Source organism: Oncorhynchus tshawytscha, linkage group LG10 (genome assembly GCF_018296145.1).
Source record: "Oncorhynchus tshawytscha isolate Ot180627B linkage group LG10, Otsh_v2.0, whole genome shotgun sequence".
Lineage (NCBI taxonomy): Eukaryota > Metazoa > Chordata > Actinopteri > Salmoniformes > Salmonidae > Oncorhynchus > Oncorhynchus tshawytscha.
Window position 1 is genome coordinate 65,455,075 of NC_056438.1, and position 17,870 is coordinate 65,472,944.

The following is a 17,870-nucleotide window of genomic DNA, read 5'->3' on the forward strand; positions in this document are numbered from 1 at the left end:
TCAGATAACATTCATATATTAGCCATGTCTGAGACTCACTTAGATAATTAATTTGATGATACATCAGTAGAAATACAAGGATATAACATTTATAGAAGAGACAGAAATGCTTATGGGGGAGGAGTTGCTGTATATATTCAGAGCCATATCCCTGTAATGCTTAGAGAAGATCTTATGTCAAGTGTTATTGAAGTGTTGTGGTTGCTGGTTCACCTGGCACATCTAAAGCCTTTTCTTTTGGGGTGTTGCTATAGGCCACCAAGTGCTAACAGTCAGTATCTAAATAATATGTGTGAAATGCTTGATAGTGTATGTGATGTAAACAGAGAGGTCTACTTTCGCGGGGAACTAAATATTGACTGGTTTTCATCAAGCTCTCCGCTTCTTACTGTAACCAGTGCCTGTAATCTGGTTCAGGTTATTAATCAAACTACCAGGGTGTTTACAAACACTACAGGAACAAGATCATCCACATGTATCGATCACATTTTTACTAATACTGTAAAACTTTGTTCTAAAGCTATAACCTTGCCCATTGGATGCAGTGATCACAATATAGTGGCTATATCCAGGAAAGCCAAAGTTCCAACATCTGGGCCTAAAATAGTATATAAGAGATCATACAAAAGATTTTGCTATGACTCTTATGTGGATAATGTTAAAAATATTTGTTGGTCTGATGTGATTAAAGAGGAGCATCCAGACGCTGCACTTGATGAATTTATGAAATTGCTTCTTCCCAATTATTGATAAACATGCACCTGTTAAGAAACCGACTGTTGGAACTGTTAAGGCGCCATGGATTGATGAGGAATTGAAAAACTATGGTTGAAGGAGATGGGGCAAAAAGAGTGGCTAATAAGTCTGGCTGCACATCTGACTGGCTTACTTACTGCAAATTGAGAAATTATGTGACTAAACTCAACAAAAAGAAGAAGAAACTTTATTATGAAGCCAAGATCAATGATATAAAGAATGATGGGGAAAAAACTTGAGTGATTTAAATGAAATTATGGGTAGAAAGACAAATTCAACTCCATCTTTCATCGAATCAGATGGCTTCTTCATCACAAAACCATTTGATGTTGCCAATTATTTTAATTATTATTTCATTGGCAAAGTGGGCAAACTTAGGCAGGAAATGCCCATGACAAACAGCGAGCAAATATATTCATGCATAAAAAAAAATATGAAAGAAAAGCAGTGCAAGTTTGAATTTTGTTAAGTTAGTGTGGAAGAGGTGGATTCTTTTTTGTTAACGATCCATAATGACAAACCTGGCATTGAAACTTAGAAGGAAAGCAACTGAGGATGGTAGCTGACTCTATAGTCACTCCTATCTGTCATATTTTTAATCTGAGCCTAGAGGAAAGTCTTTGTCCTCAGGCCTGGAGGGAAGCCAAAGTAATTCCGCTACCCAAGAGTGATAAAGCGGCCTTCACTGTTTCTAACAGCAGACCTATAAGCTTGATGCCAGCTCTTAGCAAATGGTTGGAAAAAATTGTGCACTGCTATTTCTCTGTAAACAAATTAACAACATACTTTCAGCATGCTTATAGAGAAGGGCACTCAACATGTACTGCACTGACACAGATGACTGATGATTGGTTGAAAGAAACTGATAAGAAGATTGTGGGAGCTGTACTGTTAGATTTCAGTGCAGCCCTTGATATTATCGACCATAACCTGTTGTTGAAAATACTTAAGTGCTATGGCTTTCAACCTCTGAATCCACAATATGGCAATCTGTCTAATAGAACTCAAAGGGTTTTCTTTAATGGAAGCGTCTCTAATGTCAAAAATGTAAAGTGTGGTGTACCGCAGGGCAGATCTCTAGGCCCTCTCCTCTTTTCTATTTTTACCAATGACCTGCCACGGGCATTAAACAAAGCATGTGTGTCCATGTATGCTGATGATACAACCACATACTCAACAGCAACCACAGTTAATGAAGTCACTGAAACCCTTAACAAAGAGTTGCAGTCTGTTTTTCGAACGGGTGGCCAGTAATAAACTGGTCCTGAACATCTCTAAAACTAAGAGCATTGTATTTGGTACAAATCACTCCTTAATTGCTATACCTCAGTTGAATCTGGTAATGAATGGTGTGGCTGTTGAACAAGTTGAGGAGACTAAATTACTTGGCGTTACCTTAGATAGTAAACTGTCATGGTCAAAACATATACAGTTGAAGTCAGAATTTTACATACACCTTAGCCAAATACATTGAAACTCAGTTTTTCACAATTCCTGACATTTCATCCTAGTAAACATTTCCTTCTTAGGTCAGTTAGGATCACCACTTAATTTTAAGAATGTGAAATGTCAGAATAATAGTAGAGAATTATTTATTTCAGCTTTGTATGTGTGTGTGTATATGTATGAAAATCAAAAGAAATTAGCAAAGACCTCAGAGAAAAAAAGTTGTAGACCTCCACAAGTCTGGTTCATGCTTGGGAGCAATTTCCAAATGACTGAAGGTACCACGTTCATCTGCAAACAATAGTACGCAAGTATAAACACCAATGGACCACGCAGCCGTCATACCGCTCAGGAAAGAGACACATTCGGTCTCCTAAAGATGAACGTACTTTGGTGCGAAAAGTGCAAATCAATCCCAGAACAACAGCAAAGGACCTTGTGAAGATGTTGGAGGAAACGGGTACAAAAATATCTATATCCACAGTAAAACGAGTCTTTTATAACCTAACCTGAAAGGCCGCTCAGCAAGGAAGAAGGCACTGCTCCAAAACCGCCATTAAATAGCCAGACTACGGTTTGCAACTGCACATGGGGACAAAAATCATACTTTTTGGAGAAATGTCCTCTGGTCTGATGAAACAAAAATAGAACTGTTTGGCATCATGAGGAGGAAAAGTATGTGGATATATATATTTTTTTATTTCACCTTTATTTAACCAGGTAGGCTAGTTGAGAACAAGTTCTCATTTCCAACTGCGACCTGGCTAAGCTAAAGCGTAGCAATTCGACACATACAACACAGAGTTACACATGGAATATCGACAGCGTACAGGTCGCAATGGTGGGTAGTGTATGGGGCTTTGGTGACAAAACGGGTGGCACTGTTTGAAGCAACATCTCAAGACATCAGTCAGGAAGTTCAAGCTTGGTCACAAATGGGTCTTCCAAATGGACAACGACCCCAAGCATACTTCCATAGTTGTAGAAAAATGGCTTCTGAAAAAGCATATGCGAGCAAGGAGGCCTACAAACCTGACAGTTACACCAGCTCTGTCAGGAGGAATGGGCCAAAATTCACCCAACTTATTGTGGGAAACTTGTGGAAGGCAACCTGAAACGTTTGACCCAAGTTAAACAATTTTAAAGGCATTGCTACCAAATGCTAATTGAGTGTATGTAATCTTCTGACCCATTGGGAATGTGATAAAATAAATAAAAGCTGAAATTAAATCATTCTCTCAACCATTATTCTGACATTTCACATTCTTAAAATAATGTGGTGATCCTAACTGACCTAAGACAGGGGATTTTAACTAGGATTAAATGTCAGGAATTGTAAAAAACTGAGTTTAAATGTATTTGGCTAAGGTGAATGTAAACTTACGACTTCAACTAAGTATAAAAAGTCAAAGTAAGAATTTTAAAAAAAATCCTTATTAATGAATAGCCAGGGTCACACTCCAACACACATAATTTAAAAACAAAGCATTTGTGTTTAGTGAGTCCGCCAGATCAGAGGCAGTAGGGATGACCAGGGATGTTCTCTTGATACTGTAAGTGTGGCAATTAGACCATTTTCTGTCCTACTAAGCATTCAAAATGTAACAAGTACTTTTGAGTGTCAGGGAAAATGTATGGAGTAAAAGGTTTTCTTTAGGAATGTAGTGAAGTAAAAGTAGTCAAAATATAAATAGTACAGACCCCCCCAAAAACTACTAAAGTAGTACTTTAAAGTATTTTTATTTAAGTACTTTACACCACTGGCAAAACCCATTAAGCGCTATGATGAAACTGGCTCTCATGAGAACCCCACAGGAAAGGAAGACCCAGAATTCATTTGAGTTACCAGCCTCAGAAATTGCAGGCCAAATAAATGCACATCTCAGACACATCTCAACACCAACTGTTCAGAGGAGACTGCGTAAATCAGGCCTTCATGGTTGAATTGCTGCAAAGAAACCTCTGCTAAAGGACAGCAATAAGAAGAAGAGACTTGCTTGGGCCAAGAAACACGAGCAATGGACATTAGACTGGTGGAAATCTGTCCTTTGGTCTGATGAGTCCAAATTAGAGATTTTTGTTTCCAACCGGCGTGTCTTTGTGAGACGCAGAGTAGGTGAACGGATGATCTCCGCATGTGTGGTTTCCACTGTGAAGCATGGAGTAGGAGGTGTGATGGTGTGGGGGTGCTTTGCTGGTGACACTGTCAATGATTTATTTAGAATTCAAGGCACACTTGACCAGCATGGCTACCACAGCATTCTGCAGCGATACGCCATCCTATCTGGTTTGCGCTTAGTGGGACTTAAGAGGGCTGATATAAATACTATACATGCCAGTCTCTCTTGGCTAAGAGTTGAGGAGAAACTGACTGCATCACTTCTTTTTATAAAAAACAATGTGTTGAAAATCCCAAATTGTTTGCATAGTTGACACACACACTTATCCCACCAGACATGCCACCAGGGTCTTTTCATAGTCCCCAAATCCAAAACAAATTCAAGAAAACGTACAATATTATATAGATTCCTTATTGCATGGAACTTCCTTCCATCTCATATTGCTGAAATAAACAGCAAACCTGGTTTCAAAAAATAAAGCAACACCTCGCGGCACAACGCCTCTCCCCTATTTGACCTAGATAGTTTGTGTGTACGTGTGCCTTTAAAAAATGTATGTAGTTCTGTCCTTGAGCTGCTCTTGTCTATTGATGTTCTGTATTATGTCATTCTGTATTAGGTTTCATGTTTTGTGTAGACCCCAGGAAGAGTAGCTGCTGCTTTTGCAATGGGGATTCTAATAAAATACCTAACAAATCGCTCTGCCAAAACTATGGTCTTTATTGAGCAACAGTGACACTGACTCACTTTAAATTCTGGTGATTTTGTCCCTGGTGTCAGAATATGAGCTTTGGGACAAAGAGGGGATTTATTTTCTTCCTATTTCAGTCGGTCTTGTTGTTGTAATTTTCCTAGGAATACAGTACATTCCTAAACATGCCTGGTCTAGACAGCAAAGCCAGAACAGCTCCACAACTCAAGCAGTAGCCTCAGCATAAAACACATCTTACTAGCACAACAGTTTGCTGTCGTACACTGACATTTTCATTTCCAAGAATGGAAGAAATAAACATATCATCAGGATTATTTTCTTAACGCCTGTCCTCTTTCCAATTAAATGTTTATGTCATTTTTTTGGTGGTCTTTGTTTTTTTAATTTAACAATAAAACAAAATAAGTGATGAAATAAATGAAACAAATAAGTGAAAGTAGATTTTATACTGTTAAGACTGACAATATTCTGGGTATGATGCCATTGAACTTGATAATGAAACTGGAAACACAAATGTCAAAGTACAATCAAAGTCTGCTTATTTATGGTACACCTCACTTGTTTGTTATTGCTCCCTGTAGATTGCTCCCTGTCGATCAGTTGAGATGGGTTAGCCTGGACCCAGATCTGTTTATGCTGTCCTGCCAATTAATCTGGTCATTGTCTCACCAAAAACATAAGCGCTGGCAAGACAGCACAAACAGATCTTGGCTAGAGATGGGCCCAATCAGAGAAAGTGTATAGGACATGAACAGCTGTGTTCTTCTGTGAAGACATTAAGTTCTAGTTCTCATTAACATGTCCCTGAAGGGACACCCTGAAATGTACCCTTACCATCCACGCCACTGGCCTGGCTAAGGATGCCACCCAAAATGCACCCTATTCCCTTTATAGTGCACTAAGCTGGTCAAAAGTAGTGCACTAAATAAAGGGAATAGGTTGTAATTTGGTACGCACACTAATTAACACCCTGACACCGTGGCAACAGAGGCAGAACCTAAACACCCTAACGCCTAGCAACAGAGGCCGACTTACAATGCTACTGCAGCAAGCTCTTCTTTTATAATTAGGAGAGGCATGATGTGAGATTTAATTAATTTAATTAACTCAATTAAGACTGACTTAAAGGCTGAAAAGGAATAAACAAAAGATGTCATCACAACCTGTCTATACACAGTAAGAGGAAATTGTATAAACATATTATCTTGACATCATATATCGTCATAAGGAGAGATAACATATTGATCCCAGTCACGTGGCATAAGCAGTATTTACAATATCAGACTAAGCATTCAGCTACAATCAGGCCTAAAACATGACCCCGTGACTTATCAATGTAACCTTTCTTTCAGTGAGAGATCATCTATTGAAGAATTCAAATGAAATATGAGCAAAGGTCAAAAGTTATTGTTTACAATAAAAACACCTGAGGCCTGGTTGGCTGTAAAGTGGCACATTCAGTCTGAAGAAAACACTACACAAGGCAGTTGCACAATAAGCCATGTTAAACATTGTACTGTATCTGCTTGTGCGTGTGTTGTGTGTGTGTATAATATTACACAGTGCCTTCGGAAAAGTATTCAGACCCCTTGACTTTTTCCACATTTTGTTATGTTACAGTCTTATTCTAAAATTGATTAAAAAAAATAAAAATCCTCAGCAAACATATTAAAAATAAATAACAGATACCTTATTTACATAAGTAATGAGACCCTTTGCTATGAGACTTGAAGTTGAGCTCAGGTGCATCCTGTTTCCATTGATCATCCTTGATGTTTCTACAACTTGATTGGAGTCCACCTGTGGTAAATTCAATTGATTGGACATGATTTGGAAAGGCACACATGTCTATACAGTGCCTTGCAAAAGTATTCGGCCCCCTTGAACTTTGCGACCTTTTGCCACATTTCAGGCTTCAAACATAAAGATATAAAACTGTATTTTTTTGTGAAGAATCAACAACAAGTGGGACACAATCATGAAGTGGAACGACATTTATTGGATATTTCAAACTTTTTTAACAAATCAAAAACTGAAAAATTGGGCGTGCAAAATTATTCAGCCCCCTTAAGTTAATACTTTGTAGCGCCACCTTTTGCTGCGATTACAGCTGTAAGTCACTTGGGGTATGTCTCTATCAGTTTTGCACATCGAGGGACTGAATTTTTTTCCCATTCCTCCTTGCAAAACAGCTCGAGCTCAGTGAGGTTGGATGGAGAGCATTTGTGAACAGCAGTTTTCAGTTCTTTCCACAGATTCTCGATTGGATTATATAAAAAGGTCCCACAGTTGACAGAGCATGTCAGAGCAAAAACCAAGCCATGAGGTTGAAGGAATTGTCCGTAGAGTTCCGAGACAGGATGGTGTCGCGGCACAGATCTGGGGAAGGGTAACAAAACATTTATGCACCATTGAAGGTCCCCAAGAACACAGTGGCCTCAATCATTCTTAAATTGCAGAATTTTGGAACTACCAAGACTCTTCCTAGAGCTGGCTGCTCAGCCAAACTGAGCAATCGGGGGAGAAGGGCCTTGGTCAGGGAGGTGACCATGAACCCAATGGTCACTCTGACAGAGGTCCAGAGTTCCTCTGTGGAGAACCTTCCAGAAGGACAACCATCTCTGCAGCACTCCACCAATCGGGCCTTTATGGTGAAGTGTCCAGACGGAAACCACTCCTTAGTAAAAGGCGCTTAGAGTTTGCCAAAAGGCAAAGAAACATGATTCTCTGGTCTGATGAAACTAAGATAGAACTCTTCGGCCTGAATGCCAAGCGTCACATCTGGAGGAAACCTGGCACCATCCAGTGAAGCATGGTGGTGGCAGCATCATGCTGTGGGGATGTTTTTCAGTGGCAGGGACTGGGAGACTTGTCAGGATCGAGGAAAATATTAGCGGAGCAAAGTACAGAGAGATCCCGATCAAACATCTCTGGATAGACCTGAAAATAGCTGTGTGGCGACGCTCCCCATCCAACCTGACAGAGCTTGAGAGGATCTGCAGAGAAGAATGGGAGAAACTCCCCAAATACAGGTGTGCCAAGCTTGTAGCGTCATACCCAAGAAGACGTGAGGCTGTAATCGCTGTCAAAGGTACTTCAACAAAGTACTGAGTAAAGGGTCTGAATACTTATGTAAATGTTTTGCCTTGTCATGATGGGGTATTGTGTTTAGATTGAGGTAAAAAAGCTATTGAAACAATTGTAGAATGAGGCTGTAATCTATATATGTATGCATGAGTATATGTGTGTGTGTGTGTGTGTAAGCCATTGTAAACATTGCACTGTATTTAATTTAAATCAACAGTTTTATGGCAGTCAGACCCAGGGCTCAGCGGTGCTCTAAAAGACCTGATATGACACTGTGCCACGACAAGGAGAAACAAAAACTAAGGTGCGTCTGAAATGGCACCATATCCCCTATATAGAGCACTTCCTTTGACCAGGGTCTACAGGGTTCTGGTCAAAAGTAGGAAAGCTGAAATATAATGCCCTTTCAGACGTAGCCTTAGTCCTTTTAATGGCCTGGCTGCTGAGGTTAGAATAACAGCAAAACCGAACCGGCATGCACACACTCATATTTAACAGCGTTCCAACCATTTATAATGAATAACAGATCCTTCATTGAAAAATTGGTTTTGTGCAAGTGCTTTTTGTACACGCATCTGAGAAGCATTCAAATCCCTTAGACACAGCCCTAGTTAGATATTATTCCATTAAAATCCCTTGGACACAGCCCTAGTTAGATATTATTCCATTACAATCCCTTAGACACAGCCCTAGTTAGATATTATTGTTACGGTTTTCTAGGTGTGAAGGATAGTCGGACCAAAATGCAGCGTGTAGATTGCGATCCATGTTTAATGAACAACGTGAAACACGAATAAACACAAAACACTACAAAACAAAGAACGTAACGAAAACCGAAACAGCCTATACTTGTGTAAATAAATAAAGGGATAGGAACAACGACACTAAGGACAATCACCCACGACAAACTCAAAGAATATGGCTGCCTAAATATGGTTCCCAATCAGAGACAACGATAAACACCTGCCTCTGATTGAGAACCACTCCAGACAGCCATAGACTTTGCTAGATAGCCCCACTAGCTACAATCCCAATACATACACACCAAAACAAAACACACCACAATACAAAAACCCCATGCCACACCCTGGCCTGACCCAATACATGAAGAAAAACACAAAATACTTAGACCAGGGCGTGACAGAACCCCCCCTAAGGTGCGGACTCCCGAACGCACCTCAAAACAATAGGGAGGGTCCGGGTGGGCGTCTGTCCATGGTGGCGGCTCCGGCGCGGGACGTGGAACCCACTCAGTCAATGTCTTAGTCCCCTCTCCTCGCGTCCCTGGATAGTCCACCCTTGCCGCCGACCATGGCCTAGTAGTCCTCACCCCGAAACCCACTGGACTGAGGAGCAGATCGGGACTGAAGGACAGCTCGGGACTGAGGCAACTCGGGACTGAGGGGAAGCTCGGGAGTGAGAGAAGGCTCGGGAGTGAGAGAAGGCTCGGGAGTGAGAGAAAGCTCGGGAGTGAGAGAAAGCTCAGGCAGGTAGATAGATCTACCAGATCCTGGCTGGCTGGTGGTTTCAGCAGATCCTGGCTGACTGGCAGATCCCGGCCGACTGGCGGATCCCGGCCGACTGGCGGATCCCGGCCGACTGGCGGATCCCGGCCGACTGGCAGATCTGGCAGATCCCGGCCGACTGGCGGATCTGGCAGATCCCGGCCGACTGGCGGATCTGGAAGAGTCCGGCCGACTGGCGGATCTGGAAGAGTCCGGCCGACTGGCGGATCTGGAAGAGTCCGGCCGACTGGCGGATCTGGAAGAGTCCGGCCGACTGGCGGATCTGGAAGAGTCTGGCCGACTGGCGGATCCTGGCAGACTGAAAGATCTGGCTGCTCCATTATTCCATTACAATCCCTTAGACACAGCCCTAGTTAGATATTATTCCATTAAAATCCCTTAGACACAGCCCTAGTTAGATATTATTCCATTAAAATCCCTTAGACACAGCCCTAGTTAGATATTATTCCACTAAAATCGCTTGGACACAGCCCTAGTTAGATATTATTCCACTAAAATCCCTTAGACACAGCCCTAGTTAGATATTATTCCATTAAAATCCCTTAGACACAGCCCTAGTTAGATATTATTCCATTAAAATCCCTTGGACACAGCCCTAGTTAGATATTATTCCACTAAAATCCCTTAGACACAGCCCTAGTTAGATATTATTCCATTAAAATCCCTTAGACACAGCTCTAGTTAGATAATTTATTCCATTACAATCCCTTGGACACAGCCCTAGTTAGATATTATTCCATTACAATCCTTCATGAGAACTGATTGACAAAATAGCTTATCAAGAATCTACAAGTAGCAATGAGGTTCACCTTAAAAGAAACCTGAAGGGAAATGTCAACGAAACTACAAGTCAAACCTGATAGTCCATGTCTTCAGTCACACCTGCTGTCATCAAGAACGACAGTACTGTCACTCTACATAAGGTGCCCCTGGAGTGGTTGATGAGTAAGTCAATGGGACGCGTGAGGAGAGTTTGTGAGATTGTTAAAACGCTTCAGTGATTGCTTCACTTCCTCTCTCCCAGCTGTGGTGGTGTCACTAAGTATGTACAGAAGCCAAGGAGAAGCATACAGGGTGTGGCGGCTCTGGCAAGTCTCCACAACCTCTACCTTTTTGTTTGCGTGTGTGTGTGTGTGTGTGTGTGTATGTGTGTGTGTGAGAGAGAGAGATATAATGAGGTAGGTAAACACCCTGTTTCATAGACCCAGGTGTACAGAACATTCCCTGGAGCGCCCTGTATTGCAATGAATGCGGGTGCATGCCTGCACACACACACACACACACACACACACACACACACACACACACACACACACACACACACACCTGGTAATTAGTCACCTGAGCTTCTTACAATGTGCAGTCAGAAATGTGGCTTTTGATGTTTGCTCACTGGACAAGTGTTAGAACTCAAGGGTGTGAGAACAGGTTTCTGTTTCTGGAGGCATCAGATCTTTAAGCTGCAGGAAATTGAATGAGGTCCCTACTTCATCTCCAAAAGTTAGCGTATATATCACATTGTCATTAAAAGCAGTTACTAGTGTGTTTGCAGGGAACCTCTGTATGCCTGTCAGGGTGAGGGATTTGTCCACGTTTAATTTTGTATCAATAATTGCTCTCATTTTACCAAAGCAAACTGTAAACAATATTCATATTCTGCCAACTGATTTGTACTAATGTATCTATAACCTATCTTCATTAAAGGTCATGATGATTGAAAGCCCATTCTACTGGGGACAATAGAAATGATCCAACAACCTTGTTCCCTTCCCCTCATTTACTACCTGCAATTCAATTACACTGCAGCCAGAGTCTGATAATTATATTAGTTAAGTTTTACTCATCATTAAAGGGGAGTGGCAATGTGAATTGATACTCTTGTTTATATTCCTCCATGAAGAAAGAATCCCAGCAAGGCATTTTGTATAACCCAACCACCATCGTCTTCCTCTCTTCATTACAAATCACTGCCAAACTAATGTCCTTAGTATCAGCTCCTTTCGGGTGCAGTATCAGCTCCTTGCGGGTGCAGTATCAGCTCCTTGCGGGTGCAGTATCAGCTCCTTGCGGGTGCAGTATCAGCTCCTTGCGGGTGCAGTATCAGCTCCTTGCGGGTGCAGTATCAGCTCCTTGCGGGTGCAGTATCAGCTCCTTGTGGGTGCAGTATCGGCTCCTTGCGGGTGCAGTATCGGCTCCTTGCGGGTGCAGTGCACTGCCTCAGGTTTCCATCCAGATCCCCAGATTCAATGGAAGCATAATCACAAAGGCCCCCTATCAGAGAGGGAGGAAAAAAATAAAGCACTTCCTCCATATTTCCTGTGCATTGAGCACACACTTCCTCCTCTCCTCCTTTCTGATTGGCTGATGTTGACGAGGGGGTGAGAGATAAGTCCCAATATGATTCTAAAAGATAATACTTTGGTTTGCCAGTTACCAATGCAGTTGTGGGATCATCATTTAAAACATTCATTCTGAGAAGTACCCTACGCAGGCCTACTGTGCATGAGTAAAGACAGTTGGAGAAACCCTCCTCCTAACCTCCTGTTCTTTTTACTGTGAGGCCAGAGCTACACGCCATTTTCCTCTACGTGAGAAATGCATGCAGCATCAATTCCTTTGAGAAAACAACTTCTCTCAGAAGAAAAGGGCCCACAAGGGGAGTGGAGGGGGGCGGATATCCCTCCTCCATACACACGCAAGCACTCCCACACGCGTGCGTGCGTGCATACCCCCCCACCCCCCCACCCCCCACACACACACAATGGATGGCTGCAACTACACAGCAGGACCCTCTGAATTTTCTCAGGAAATGTCATCTTTGCATGGGGTCAGTCCCGTCAGAGAGAGCTATGCTGAGATATGAGCTACAATACTACGCTAACCCAGATGCTGCCTGGGTTGTTGTCTCAAGGGGGCCAGGAGAATGTTCTAGATCTGAGCTATAGAGAAAGGAAGGTGATTTAACCAACCCAGCCAGATGTTGAAGAGCCACTGAGCCTGAAGCTGTGTTGCATACTATAATGAGAGAGCGGGATATCTGCCTGTATCCCTCAGGGTTGCACAGAGGACAAAACACCAGCCCAGCTGTGGAGCACAAGACAAGCAAACACCAGTGATTGCTGTGAATGACCGATAATCCTTCCAAACTGTGTTCACTTTAAATGACGCACGTCTATCTGGAGAGCAGATGGAGTCCTCTGTTAGAACACAACTCCATGACTTCTCACCGGGAGAGCTCTTAACAGTTTGAGCTGAAAGTAAACGCCTTTGAAAATGGAGTCTTCTTAGTGGCCTGGTCCTTTAGAAGCTGAAAGAAAAGAGACCAAATAAAGGCCAAAAGGCTCATGTTTATCCCAGTTGGAGAGGGTTTCTGTGCTAACAGAGTGTTCTCTAACATAACTGAGACACTCCAGATATCTGCAGCAAAAAGGGTCAGTCGTGTGTTTATTCTGTGACCTTGTGGTGGAATGCTGGATGTAAGTTCCTTACAAACACACAGGAATAGACCCAGTCACTCTGCACTCCAGCACACAGCACACACAACGTTGCTCGTAAGTCGCAACCCTAACCAAGGGGCTCCTGATATTGTATATCTACACCACTCCCCACAAACATTCTCCCAACGATGCCACATCAGATAGTTTCAGTCATGTCAGTGCCTCTCTTGGCTATGACTTAACTGGGGAAGCTTGCCAATAGACATGTAGGTTTGGCTTATACAGAGCTGCAGGTTGATATTGAATAAGCATGTATCAATCATGTAACGACTGAACATACAAGAAACTCTTTTCATGGCAGTCAAGTCGGTGATCCCTTGAATTGCCACAGTGAACCCTGGTCACACAACAGACACTTGTTATTCATTTATTTGAACTATCAATGGTGCATCCACTGCTCCTAGTGATGCCCTTTTGTGGTCACAGAAAGAGGTATTATAGATCTGAAAATAATCAAGTAAAAGTGTCAATTTAACACCGAAACAATGTCTTTTGGCTTTCTTCCATACATATCTGCACCAGTGTCACTCCACACAGCTGTCCCATATACAGTAGAACAGCACTATTGAAACCTTATAATCATTAAACACACCAGTCATAAACAAAACTATACTTGGCACTATCTGTTGACCGTTTTTAAAATCTCAATACATCCCACCAGTCACCCAACACTCAAAACTCCTATTTCCCAACCTCCTATCCTCTGTCCCCTTTAACGTCCAATAATCTACCCACCAGCCTCCTTAAACATTCAACAGTCTGCCCACTTCCTCCTTTACTTCTTTCACTCCAGACATTCTCCCCATTGTCCCACTTTAAACTCAAGACATTTTACCCCGTCTCCCCCCTACTCTCCCCCATCCACTGCTAACACTAGCCTCCTCTTCAGCAATCCCAAAGGAAGTCAGTTAGAGGAAGACTGGAGAGAGAGTGGGCGGGTCGGCTGGCAGAGAGGCCGGCAAGACAAACACACGGCTGCCTGCTAACTCACTGACACGCACACACACACACACACACACACACACACACACACACACACACACACACACACACACACACACACACACACACACACACACACACACACACACACACACACACACACACACACACGCACAGGCACACACACAGGCAGTAAAAACTACCCATTTACCACATCATTCCAGCAGGAAAAAGGCACAGTAATTCAGGATTCCCCTTCTGACACCCTATAGGTTGGCCTGAGTAGCCTTCCCAAAGCCGTCCCGGCTCAGAGTGGAGCAGTACACAGCACAGAGAAGGAGGCGGAGCTCTTCCTCAACATAATCTGAGGATACAGGAGATAAAGACATTGGTTGCCACTTATCAAACCTACACTGAAAGCTACAGTTAAGTCAAGGTAGTCAGTCAGTGCTACAGGTGTAGGATCTTAATTTGAGCCAGTTTGCTACAGCAGGAAAACAATCTTGCAGCAACAGGAAATGTTAATTATTATGTGGATTGTAATTAAAAATGTACAGTTTTGTAGGGGTTGATACATTTTGCGAAAGGGAAGATCAAGTCTGAAATTTCAAAGTGGAAATTACAAACTTTTGAAGCCGTTTTAAACCTCAAATACACTAGAGGTTTTAAAATGTCCTGCATTGCAGGAAAGGTCTCCTGCAACAGGGTGATCAAATGAAGATCCTACATCATCTGTAGTGAGTAGAACCTAAACTTTCTCAACTTTTAAATGGGACAGAGTAGTATGAAAACAGTCTATACTAGGGATGCTTGGAGGGAGGCGATATCAGGGATCCCACTGCATTTCTCCCAGTACTGCTCCTGTGTGATTCCAACCACTTCCCAGCTACTGCCTTAGTAATTTCCCTATTAACTCACCCTATGTCGATCTGGACTCACACATCAGTCAGTTGCCCTACAAGGGTTCCCATAAAAAGACATAGGCCTTTTCTAAAAGAGACTGAGGTTTTAGTTCTTAAGTAGCATTGTGTTGCTCAGCTCTTACTCACTGTCAGTTTCCCCTGGTTAAGGCATTAGGCAGACTGAGGGCTTCTCCTATAACCTCCTGCTGGGGGGGGGAGTATTCAGCTTGAATACAAGAGTATTCAGCTTGTTAATATTCCTTAAGAGTATTTAGAAAACAATCCCCTCTCTGGAAATGATGTGGGCAATATAACATGAAACCTGACTGACATTAAACGTCGTAACACTTCCTTAATGTGAAAAGCCGCTCTACAGAAACGGCAGCTCGTATGTCTTCTAATGTTAGATCCGGTGGCGTGTGATGATCATCTGTGTGACAAAAAGACATATCACACATGGATGGTAACGGAAGCCAAAACGATGCCATTGGCTGTTTGAAGTGATCATGGCAGCGGAGCTGGGGACAGTTTATTCAAAGCCGACCCCTCATCTCACTGGATACAAAGCAGTGCTATTGGCAGGCACCTCAGGACCGCAGTGATGAGCACTGGCTGTCTTGCGTCAGTCAAAGGGTCTGGGGCTTGGTGGCCAGGGAATCCTTCTCCTATCAGGGTGCACTGCCCTCACTTCTGAGCACTAGGGCCCTGGCTCACAGTCAGAATGGGTGAGACATGCTCTATACTACAGATATACACACAGACCAATTATAAGAGTGGGTAGCTAGGGAGAAGATATGAGGAACTTGGTCCGATGTCACAATTGTTTGGCTAAAATGGCTAACACGCATCCAACCAATAGCATCACAGCATTCTTATTGAAAGATGGGAGTATTGGATCTAACTCCTCTCAGCAGATGCAATGATGTTTCTTGTTAAAAATGTTGGATGTCTAACTTTCCATGTTTTTTCCAGTTTGAGGTATTGTTGGTGCCAAAACTTCACAACACAGAACAAGGGGTAATTTGACATGGGAGAACATCGCATCCTTTCGCTAAATGCCTGTGATCTAAAGACTATCCATTGCTTGCAAAACAACAAACGTTAGTGTTTGCCTCAGAGTTGAAAACGAAACAGGGAAAAATGACTCACATACTCCCATGACCCAACAGAGTGTTCTCCCTTCGCTGCCAACTGAGAATGCTGCTTGGCTTTCTTCACATGCCTCATGCTTGACTATTTGAAAGCAATCTAACTTGCTGTGTTGCTCTTTGACCCCTTAAACCAATTTAAGCTTATTCTAATCTTTGGGGCAATATTCTGCATGGGTGATTATTACTGTGTATGCCCACGGTGGATAATACCTTAATAATACCCAGCGTGACAAGTACATTCATATTAAAAATTCAGAGACTCTCAAGCATAATCAGTTCAGAGTGAGACAGTCGGTACAGTGAACAGAAGTCTACTGGGCTCATCCTATTGGAATCAGTCCAACTTGCACTCTGGGGTATTTCCATCTATCATTGAAACCACCATAAACCTAGAACGAATCGTTTCTACTAGACCGAGAGCAGATTTTTCAATAATATTTCAACAATACCTCTGCTCTAGAGGACTCATTATGCTATAACGTCATGCAATGTATGGGATGAAATACACATGGCCTAATATGCTAATGTAAACCAGGTCTCTCTCAAATAGATTTGATCATCTCAACAAAAATAACCTGGATAAATAAAAGTTTAATTGGAAGTAGCCTAGCATTGTACGGTCAAGGAATGAGAAAATTAATCATGCCCTACTCTACAGATGATATCTATTGACACTGACCGGTATCTATTCTCTAACATCAAGTTAGAGACATCAAGAGATAAACTTCACCATGCTATTGATAGTTAATGCAATACCAGTATCTCAAGTTAAACAAACAAATAACAGATCATCTCTATGCTACTGATAGTGAACGATGATAACCACTAAATATCAACAAGCAGATCCTCCCTGTAGTAAACAACTGTGGAAGATAAAACATTGTTCCATAGACGAGATGCCTCCCCACTGGGCGCACACGTCAATACAACACCTATTCCCTGTTAGTTAATTGGAATGATGTGGAAACAACATTGATGTGAGCTTGTAAAGGCTCAACTGGAGGTTGCCTAAACAGCAAACTGTTACCATGGTTACCCCATGGAAGTGTTGTTTTATATTTTCCCAAAATTATGAGTTCTCAGTTTTATTTTTCCTTGTTTACGATTTTTGAGGGTTTTTCATTCTCAAAATTACAACTGTTCATAGAGAAACAACGAAATTAGACGTTCTGAATTGGTCTGGAAGATTGATTTTTTTGTGTAATTCCCCTTTAATTGCGCATCTGGCCTATTAATTGTGCTTGTAGTGTGCCGTCTAATGTGCCGGTCTAGAGATGGTTCTGCATTGCTGCTGCTCTTTTCATGGCAAAGTTTGAAATAACAAATAATATACTTACTTATGATATACTTCTGCCTGGTAAGCCTACTTTGCAGTAACATTTAATTGTGAAGGTTTTGGGGAAAGCATTCCTGTCAACCCACAAGACGGTTATCACATCAACTGGCTACTAGTGATGGGCATTTCCGCGTCTTTTCTGTGAGCCGGATCATTTTGCTCCGTTCACCTAAAAAAGCCTTTCATTTGGCCCCCAAACAGCTCTTTGCTTGGTAATGCTTCGAAATTGACCTAAAAGCATGAAAAAATGTAAAGCCTAAAATGTTGCCTATGTCAGATCGTAAAATGTGAGTTGAAATACATTTTTACCTGACCAAATTATTAGATAGCCTGCAAAAAAAGAAGACTGAATGAGGCTCTCTCCTCACTATATTGTTCCTGCACATCTTCAGACA

At 42.2% G+C, this 17,870-nt stretch overlaps 1 protein-coding gene across 3 annotated transcripts in view; it reads right to left on the minus strand.

Moving 5' to 3' along the window:
- LOC112260663 (epidermal growth factor receptor) overlaps nt 1-17,870 on the minus strand; it is an 86,018-nt gene that overhangs the window by 33,011 nt on the left and 35,137 nt on the right. Inside the window, exon 2 of one of the 3 annotated variants that reach the window (XM_042328850.1) lies at nt 10,504-11,918. The exons of the other annotated variants lie outside the window; for them this stretch is intronic. The gene's annotated coding sequence lies outside the window, so the exon portion shown is untranslated. The remainder of the gene's footprint in view (nt 1-10,503; nt 11,919-17,870) is intronic. 3 annotated transcript variants of the gene reach the window in all.